Here is a 9,412-nt window from a genome sequence, read left to right as displayed (position 1 = left end):
AGAGAGAGAGCACAAGCAGGGGGAGTGGCAGGCAGAGGGCGAAGCACCCTCCTCACTGAGTAGGGATTCCAAATCTGACTCTGGGCTTGATCCCAGGACCCCAGGATCATGACCTGAGCTGAAGGCAGATGCTTAACAGACTGAGCCACCCAGTGGTTATAAATCAAATAGAATGTGGCTAAAGCAGTGTGTAAAAGAATGTTGCATCTTTAAGTGTTTATATTAAAAAATAAGAAAAATCTAAAAACAGGAATTTAAGTTTCCATCCTAAAAGCAGAGAAGTGAAAGCACATTAATTACAAAATAGAAATAGATAAAAATACAGGTATGGAAAAGAAAATAGCACAGAAAATTAACAAAGCAAAAGTTAGATTTGTAGAAGACTGATACAATTGATAAATGTCTACTAAGACTAATCACGAAATAAAAAGAGAAATTTCAAATTATCAATATCCGGGAAAAGGGGGGACACTGCTACAGATTAGAAGACATTCAAAGGATAAGGTGATTATAAACACCTTTTTAGGAAGAAAATTGTAGGTTCAAAGATTTCTCCTGGTGAATTTCATCACACATAGCAGATATTTCACCAGTGTTATACAAAGTCTCAGAAAATAGAGGCACTTTCTCCGAATCCATTCTATGAGGTTAACACGACCTTCCTACCAAAATATAATAATAAGTGTACGGATTACTATACCTCACAAACACAGATATGGCAACTTGAACATGCTAGAAAATCAATCCTAACCAAATTTAAAAAGATCCTCTAGAATGACCAAGTGGAAGCAGAAACTTGCAGCAGAAACTACAAGGTTGGTTTCCTATGTAAAAGCAGTCAGTGCAAGGAGAAAAGGAGAAAAGCCATCTGCATTCTCAAAGCTGTAGGGGAAGTAATTGATGAAGTTGACCATAGCTTTCCAAAAGGTCTCTGGTAAAGTAGGAATTGGAGGGAATTTCCTTCTCCCGAAGGCAGAGCAAGGTTAAGTGACCAGGAGAGGTTGTGCCTTGGGACCTGAGGCCGTGACAGCTGAGCAGATTCTGCCCCCAGCTGCAGCGCCTCTCGTGTCCTTGTATCTGGGAGAAGAGTTCCCACGAGCAGCTCTGTGGTTGGCCCCAGGCTACAACACATGGGACACGGGATGATGTGGGGCGACTACTGCCTCTGTCTTCCACCTTCTGAGCAGCCTGGAGCCCAGGGTGGCCTGTGTGGGCCTCAGGAGAGCAGCCAACTCAGACCTAGTGGGCGGCGTGGGACCCTCACAGGGAGCCGGGGAACTGGGCATCGGGACTGGAGAAATGGTCATCCATGATGCCTGCTTGATGAGGGGGCTCCAGTCGGGGGTGCATGCATGAGCTCTGGAATCAGACAGACCAGCTTCAGCCCCCGCCTACACTCCCACGTGGGACCTCCTGAAGACCCCCGAGGGTTCGTGCTGTTTGTCACTTGTCAGATGTGTAAAAGGAAGTGAAGAGAAGCCAGCTGCCTGGAGGGATGTGGTGGGGTACAGCACCTGGGCAGGCTAGGGCACCCCAACGGCCCCCACTGCAAAAGCATTACAGCCCACGTGGCGATGCTTAAGACTCACACTTTTCCAGGACTGCAACAAGGCTGTCCTTGTCTTGCTCCAGGACTAGAACAGACCACAGACAGCTTCCCTTGTAAGCAGATGTTCCAGAAACCAGACCCACCATCACGGAGGAAAGGTAGGATGTGAGGGGAAATGGGTGTTGCCTGTGGCGGCCGCCTGAAAGGAAGGGGCCGGGAAAAATCACTCCCTGTGTGGCTGGGGCACTCCTTATCCCCCTTATTGTACATCCAGTGAAGCCATTCCCTGACTCTGGGTGCACCTTTTCCCGTCAGAAACAGAGCCCAACATCAACAGTTCCCGTGGCGTTTCTCCCGCACTGACCTAGAGTGAGCCAGGCCCCCAGACCATCCAGATGTGGGGTGCTCCAGAGCCTGGCTCTGAGCAGGCTCTGCTTCCTCTGACCCCGGGAACAATGGCTAGTGGAACTAAGAGGCACAGAGTGCGTCACCTACAGCCCAGGGCCAGATGCAGAGGAGACCTCAGACCCAGAGCCCCAGCGGTCCCCCTGTTGCTGGCAACAAGCACCAGCAGTCCAGAGTGTGCCCACATGCAGGGGAGTGTGGGGGGGGGGTGGATGAGGGTGAGGGAGGGGTGGGGAGGAGGAGGAAGGACAGTCCCCAAGCCCTACAACCAGGGGCAGAAATCCCATAGGGACTGGAGAAAGGCCAAGAGCCCCATCCTTTGCCCTCTGATGCCCTTGCTTCCGCCTCTTTACTGGACAGTCCTCTCCTGTCACACATTCCAGTGATGAGTCACAAGCATCGGGCTCCACAGCGCAGTTTTCCGTGGAGGAGTAGGCAGTCGGGGCACATCCAAAAACATACCGGGTTCCTGAGATCAGAGGGTAAACACAGCTCTTCATGGGCAACGTAAAGCAAGCTTCCCTTCCTGACCTGCTCCTTTCCCCAAGCCCTGGGCCATTCACCCGTTCATCCAGACCCGTGTCCCTCCTCCACTTCCACCAGTGCCTCACTTTTCACTGACCCAACCATCCCTGCTTCCCCATCTCTTCCCCCGGGGCAGTCAGCACCTCCGTACAGGTGACCTCCCCGCGTGTTCTGGACCTGGGTGTCACCACGTGGGCTCAGCTCCCCATTCCCAGGCTTTTGCCTTCTGCTTTCCCTAAGGATACACTGTTGTTACCCCCTCATTAACCGGGACCCGCCAAGGTGGAACCTGTCCAGTCTCCACCAGTCCACCTGCCATATAATCAGGAGCCCGACCCCAACTCTGAACCTCTGCCTGAGCCCGGGAGCCACACTTCCGTCACATGTGGGGTCCTGACAGGCAGGAGCAGAGTCATCCTCCCCAGTGCCCCCAACTTTACTAGCTGGTCAGTCCCTGTTGTTGCAGTAGCCGACTCTCCAACTGGCAGAACAACAGCCAACTGAACATCCAGGCCTGCCTTTGACTCTGATGAAATTGATATGGCTGCCAGGCCCCTTCCCAGGCTCCTCTGGACGAACCCTTGCACACGGCTGCTTTGCTACCTCTCACCCCTTGGGAAACCTGGCCTTGCAACACAAGCGGCAGTCTGAACCTCTGCGTCCCACCTTTGGCATCTTGGCAGCCAGCCTCATCTGCTGATGTGGGGCCATCATTGGGATGCCCGGCACTCGGCAAGGCTCAGCTTTGCTAACATGACTTCAGACCATTTCTTTTCAAGGCATCTGCGGGTCCTTTGGCTAAAGACTATTCTAGGGCCAGGGTGTCCCCCCAGGCCCCAGCTCCAGGACTGAAGCACTCTGCCTTAGTGCAGGGTCGAAGGGGACACTCCGGACCTAAGCTCATGCCGGGGGGAGTCTGAGACCTGAACCCCCGAGTCCTGCCAGCCTGCAGAGCCTCCATCTCACCTGGAGACAGAGAACCTCCCCTGGGAGACACAGTCCTTCCTGCCCAAAGTCACACCAGCCAGAATCCCCAGACCAAGCACACTGGTCCCTCCAGCAGAGATACCATCGCTGACAACAGACACGACAGAAGACACTTGGGCTGGTCCTCCCGTCCCGGCACCTGCAAGCCATCGGCCAAAGCCCTCAGCCACAGTGAGAGCGGCCACACCACACCTGTGCTCGGAGCTCCATCTCCTCCCACGTGCAGTCCGGCCCCCACGCTCCACTCGTCCAGGGCACAGGGAGAGTTCCAGTGAGAGGGTCCAGGACGAGAACTGGCGTGGAGAAGCTGCGTTCCCTTTCTCTGTCTGCTGGGGACCTGTCTGGCCAGAGCCAAACTATTCCGGATAGAAAAGCTACCACCAAAGAGAAGAAAGCTGGGCCTGAGGATGCTGTTGTTCGTGCTTCTGCCAGATGCTTCTGGGCCACCTGGCCAGGGCACCTCTGTTGCCGTCAGAGGGGCTGGCACCATGAGTGTGGCTGGAGAAAAGACTGTCCTTGAACACATTCTGGGCACTTGCCGTCCGTGCGGACAGGGAGCGCTGTGGGAGGCGACAGCACGTGAGCTGTGGTTGGGCACACTTCCACGTTCCGTGAGCATTCGCAGCGGCTGGGAAGGCTCATGGCCAGGGCACGTGGCTGCAGTCAGATGGGACAACGTCACTTTTAGGAAGACACCTGGGGCCTGGCCTTCATTCAGTCCACTTGGGCTTTCCCGGCTGGGATGTCTCCCTTGACTTTGTAGGAGCGCACACGACTGAGAAAATACCTGAGCTTGGGGCCTCAATCGCCTCCCGTAGACCAGATCACAGCTGCCTCTTCAGCGGGTCCAGCAAGGAGCAGCCTTGCCTTGCGGCAACCTTGTCATCTGTCCGGGGACTCCTTGTGGACACGAGGGTAGGACCACCAACCCACAGGTCATCTTCTCCTGCAAGAACCAGGATCTCGGCAACTAGGAATCAAAAGACTACTCTGCACATGGCGGCAGCCACGGGCTCTCACTCCTGGGTTTGCTCTCGTGGACACAGGCTCAGGTGCATCTAGTTCCATCAAAGAAACTTAAGCTGCTTTCTGTTTTCCTAGAGCCAGCCAGAGGCCCAACAGCTCGGGGTGTTTGTGCATGTTTCCATGCCTGTGGGTCCGAAGGCACTGGTCGGAGGTCACACTGGCTTGGAATGGTGCACTGTGGAGAGAAGGGAGAGAACCGTAAATACCAGGCATGCAACAAACACTCTGCTTTCTACTCTTGGCATGGAGGGCTCCAGCTCTAGGCTGGTTTTCCTCTAGTCTTAAAACCTGCAGGACACCCACTGCTGCCTGCAGCTGCTCCAGGCCTCCCCGCAATTGGCTTCAGTGGGCCCAGACCTTCCGTTCCCAGACAGAACATACACGGACATATGTTGTTCTTCTTTTTTTTTTTTTTTTAAAGATTTTATTTATTTTGACAGACAGAAATCACAGGGAGGCAGAGAGACAGAGAGAGAGAGAGGAAAGGAAGCAGGCTCCCTGCTAAGCAGAGAACCCGATGCGGGGTTCGATCCCCGGACCCTGGGATCATGACCTGAGCCGAAGGCAGAGCCTTTAAACCACTGAGCCAACCGAGTGCCCCAGACATACGTTGTTCTTGTTAATCGGCCTCTGCTCATGTGTTTGGCTTCTTCAGCTCGATGAGGGAAGCAGAATTGACCTGTACAAGTGGCAATGTGTTGAGCCCAACGTCACTGTGCAAAGCTTCCGTGGCCCAGGATGTAGGCTGCAGAGGCAGTACCGCTAAGGCAGCAGGAGCTGACTTCTGCAGTCTGCTGTGTCAGGGGCAGCAGCCCGGAGGGACGCAAGGTGCGGGGGCGGACACAGGGCATGGCTCTCCCTCGCCTCTTCCTTCTGAGTTTCTCCCCGGATGCCCGGCTTCCGTGGAGGCCACACCAACTTGTAAGCCAAGCACGCTCTTCCACTGTAGTCTGTGGAAAGTAGCTCAGTGTCCTGTCGTTCATTTGCACTAGGCCAAGCATCCACACACATTCACACGCCACGCAGGGAGGACTGGCTTGGTAGGGAAAAGGAAAAACTCAAGTCTCTTTTATAATTTTTGAAAAATTTCAGTCAAGGATCAATATATAGATACTGTTCTCATGCTGCCTTAAAGCATCTGACTGAGCATTTTCCTCTGAAAGGGGAGTCAATTTTGTCAATTGCTTTTCCCGCAACCAAGAGAGGATCCTATGGCTTTCTCCCCCAGTCTCTTAATATGGTGATTGTACATTAATGCAGTCAACAGCTGGGTAGGTTCTATTTTGAAAAGCAAGTCTTCCTCCCATCGAACCCTCTGATATGTCAAATGCAAGAGTTAGAACGTCATTCAAGCTTGGCTGGCCTTGGAGTCAGGCCGTGTCTTCACTAGACTTACTGCTAAAAACAGAATCTTTTCTAACTCATTTTGCAGCCCATAAAACCACCTTAAGCTGGGGGACAGCAAAAAGGCCAGCCTTTCCCTCAGCTTCTTACCTGTTCTTTCATCAAACATTTATTTGGGGCTGACCCTAGGCTTGACATTGCGGCACACCCTCGTGACGCAACGTTTAAAGGCGTCTCTTGCTGCACAGGAATTTACGATATCGAGAGAGTCTGATGAATGAACCAAATATTACTGAGGAGGGGAGACTGGTGGGGATTTCGAAGCTGGTGGGAAGGACGTAAAACCAAGGGTGGGACGGATGGAACTTTACATTCGAGAAGAACCAAGTGGCCTGGTAGTGAAGGACTACTTTCAGGTCAGGGAAATATCACGTGAAAAGGCAGGGAAGGAGGAGCAGTCACGACCCAGTGCCCAGCACGAAGAATATTCTCTCTGACCACAATAGAATTAACGTAGCATCAATAATAAGATGAGTAGAGCCTCCTCAAATACCCAGACATAAAGCAAAACAGATTCTTTCAGAACCAGTGAGTCAAAGGGGAATAAGAAAAAAATGGGACAATAAAGTAAATGATAATTAAAACGAGAAGGTAAAAATTTGTGAGAAACAGCTAAGGCAAAGTGTGTCAGGAAACTTTGTAGTTTCATGTGTTTATATGAAAAAAATAAGAAAGAATTAAAAATAGTCGTTCAAGCTTCCATTCTTAGACAAGAGCCATTGGTTTAAATAAGATCCAAAATAGGAAACTGAAATTACACTGCACTGAAAACTAAGCTGAGAGAGGAATTTTCTTTAAAGATTTTATTTATTTATTTGACAGACAGAGATCACAAGAAGGCAGAGAGGCAGAGAGAGTAGGGAAGCAGGCTCCCTGCTGAGCAGAGAGCCTGATGTGGGGCTCGGTCCCAGGACCCTGAGATCATGACCTGAGTTAAAGGCAGAGGCTTTAACTCACCTAGCCACCCAGGCACCCGAGAGAGGAATTTTTAAAAGATTTTTTTTTTTAAAAGATTGATGAAACTCACAAACCCCTACTGTGACTGAAGGAGAAATAAAAAATGAATTCAAATTTTATGAACATTGGAGGAGTTAAGACAACCCAACAGGAAGACAGGAAAATGGTAACAAGGATGTTACCTTGCAAGGATGACATTTCTGCCTCCCAATGTTTTGTGTTTTTCCCTGATGAACTCTAGAAAACCTCTAATGACATTATTTACCAGTACTACCCAAATTCTTTCAGAAAACAGACAAGGAGGCAACTCTTGCTAACCCACTCTAGGAACCCAGTGTTAGTTACCCTCAGCCCCAAACTCACCAGAAACAAAAGGACAGGAGAATGCCTCTGATGGCCCTGGAAATCTTTGATAACCTTCTCAGAAGTCAAATCCTCCCAAATATACAAGCATGATCTAGCATGATTAAGTGGGCTTTTTCTCAAGAATGTAAGGTTGCTTTGAGTGATTAATAATGCATTAATGTATGATCATCAGATTAAGAGACCAAGGGGGGAAAGTCATAGGATCCTCTCAATGGTTGTGGGGAAAGCAATTGACAAAATTGACTCCCCTTTCAGAGGAAAAGGCTCAGCAAGGTAGGAATGGGAGGGTTTCACTTGTGTGATAAAGCCCATCTACCCAAAAACTCCAATTAAAGGCACAATGAATGTGTTTACCCTCTGATCAGAAACTGGGAAAGGATGAGCTTTGTCTCCACTTGTCTCCACTCAATATGTTCCTGGATTTTGGAGCTTATGTCAAAGGTAAAAGGAACTACTCAAAGACCTACATGTTTAAAAAGAAGCAAAAGTGGCTTTCTCATAGAGAATGTGATTGTGCATGTAGAAAACCCAATCTACATGTTTACGAAGACGCTCCAAGAAGGAAGAAATGAAGTGCGCCCGTTTCCTGTGTCAGGTCGACATACAAAAGGCAACTGCTTTTTCTGTGTGCTACCAAAAACCAACATGCATGTAATGCATACGTACAATATATGTACAGATGAACGATGGGCCGTGGAATTATTATAAGGGTTATGGGTGCCCTTGGGTAAAGCTCTTAAGCCAGGCTAGATCCTGCACCCACCTGGTGTGTGTCTCCTGTCCTTGGACCTGGGAGATCATTCACAGACAGCTGTGTAGTCGGCTGCCAAGTCTTCCCGGGACAAGAAATGCCTGGCGGTGCTATGCTGACCACTGTTACTCTCTGCAGAGGGAAAAGAATGAGAAATTCAAGGTCTGGTTCTTCGCTCTCTCATCTTACAAAAACAGGCAGAGAATTTTAGAAATACCTCATATATGGAGATGCATATATGTTTGTGCCCTAGAGAAGTTAATACTGGTCAATTGTCCTTTTTGACTAGGACTCTGAAACCTCATCTATGGGGTTATTCTGCGAAAAGTTGGTGCCCTTGGGGCATAAGAGTTTTTAGGGCAGGGGATCCTGTGCCCACCTGATGGGCCTCCCCCATCCCCGCCCTGAAGGAAGACAGCTCCCAGCCAGCCCTGTGGTTTGCTGCAAGAGGCAATCACAAGAGAGCTCTGCCATGGAGATGTGCTGACATCTGTGGTCCCTGCCCACATCCTCACATAGCCTGAGGCCCCCGAAGGTCAAGGCCCACTTAGAGGAGTTGTGCCCCTAGCTAAGTACCTTACAGTCTTAAGAAACAAAACAAAACAAAACCAAAAAAACCCCAAAACACTTACACACCAGGTGACTCATGGGGAGTCACCAGGGTCTGGTGGGTCCAGGCTTAAGAAAAAAAACAAAACAAAACCAAAAAAACCCCAAAACACTTACACACCAGGTGACTCATGGAGAGTCACCAGGGTCTGGTGGGTCCAGGCTGATCTGTAGAATCAGACAGCTTGGGTCAAGCCCTGGCAGGGCCACTACTGCCTGTGTGAGCTGAGGAAAGTTCTAGGCCTCACATATGGTTTGGCCAAACCTGTAAAGCAAAAAGAGGCTCTGGACTCCAGGAAAGGGTGATGTGGGGTTCAGCCTTGGGGCGCGTGAGAGCCCCGGGGCGCTACCTGGGAAGCCAGTCCAGGGGCGCTGCTCCTGGGGCGGGCTCAGGCCTTCCCAGGGTGGCCACAAAGGGGGCGGCCTCAGAGAGGCATTCAGACGTCGGGGCCCCAGGCCCTGCGCTCCCCGCGGGGCGGCGGGCGCCTGGCATAACCTCTGTCTTTCTTGGCGGTTGGAAGGGCGGGACTGGCGGCCCTTGCGCCTGCTGCTCTGTCCGGATCCTTTACCGCCCCGCCCCCAGCACCCGCCCGGCACCCCGGGGAACTGTCCCTGCCTCCGCCACCCTGGAGCCCTGGGTCCCCCAGTTCCCTGGCCTGCGCCCCCCACCTTCCCCGGCATCAGGCTGTATCCGGCACTGCCGCTGAGTCAGCTCCTCGCTCAGACGGTCGCGGCCCCGGTACTCCGGACGACCGGTACTGCCCGCGGGGACCCGAGGGAGAGAACGGAAGACCCAGGGCCCAGACGCCAGGCGGCTGTCCGGAGCCAGACGC

At 51.6% G+C, this 9,412-nt stretch overlaps 1 long non-coding RNA gene across 2 annotated transcripts; it reads right to left on the bottom strand.

Annotated features, from left to right (window-relative positions):
• LOC106007103 lies at positions 1–9,218 on the bottom strand. 2 transcript variants are annotated; one of them, XR_006605552.1, is made up of 4 exons: positions 8,697–9,218; positions 7,983–8,102; positions 3,659–4,667; positions 1–2,423 (listed from the first exon to the last, which is right to left on the bottom strand). It is a non-coding gene; the product is annotated as an uncharacterized LOC106007103 (long non-coding RNA). The 2 variants fall into 2 exon arrangements; XR_001181642.2 differs by lacking the exon at positions 1–2,423 and having other exon boundaries at positions 3,219–4,667.
• Positions 9,219–9,412: the final 194 nt, after the last annotated feature.

The sequence above is a fragment of the Mustela putorius genome, unplaced genomic scaffold (assembly GCF_011764305.1).
Source record: "Mustela putorius furo isolate JIRA1106 unplaced genomic scaffold, ASM1176430v1.1 tig00000174_pilon_pilon_pilon, whole genome shotgun sequence".
NCBI classification, from domain to species: Eukaryota; Metazoa; Chordata; class Mammalia; order Carnivora; family Mustelidae; genus Mustela; species Mustela putorius.
This window is presented reverse-complemented; position numbering and strand designations above follow the sequence as displayed.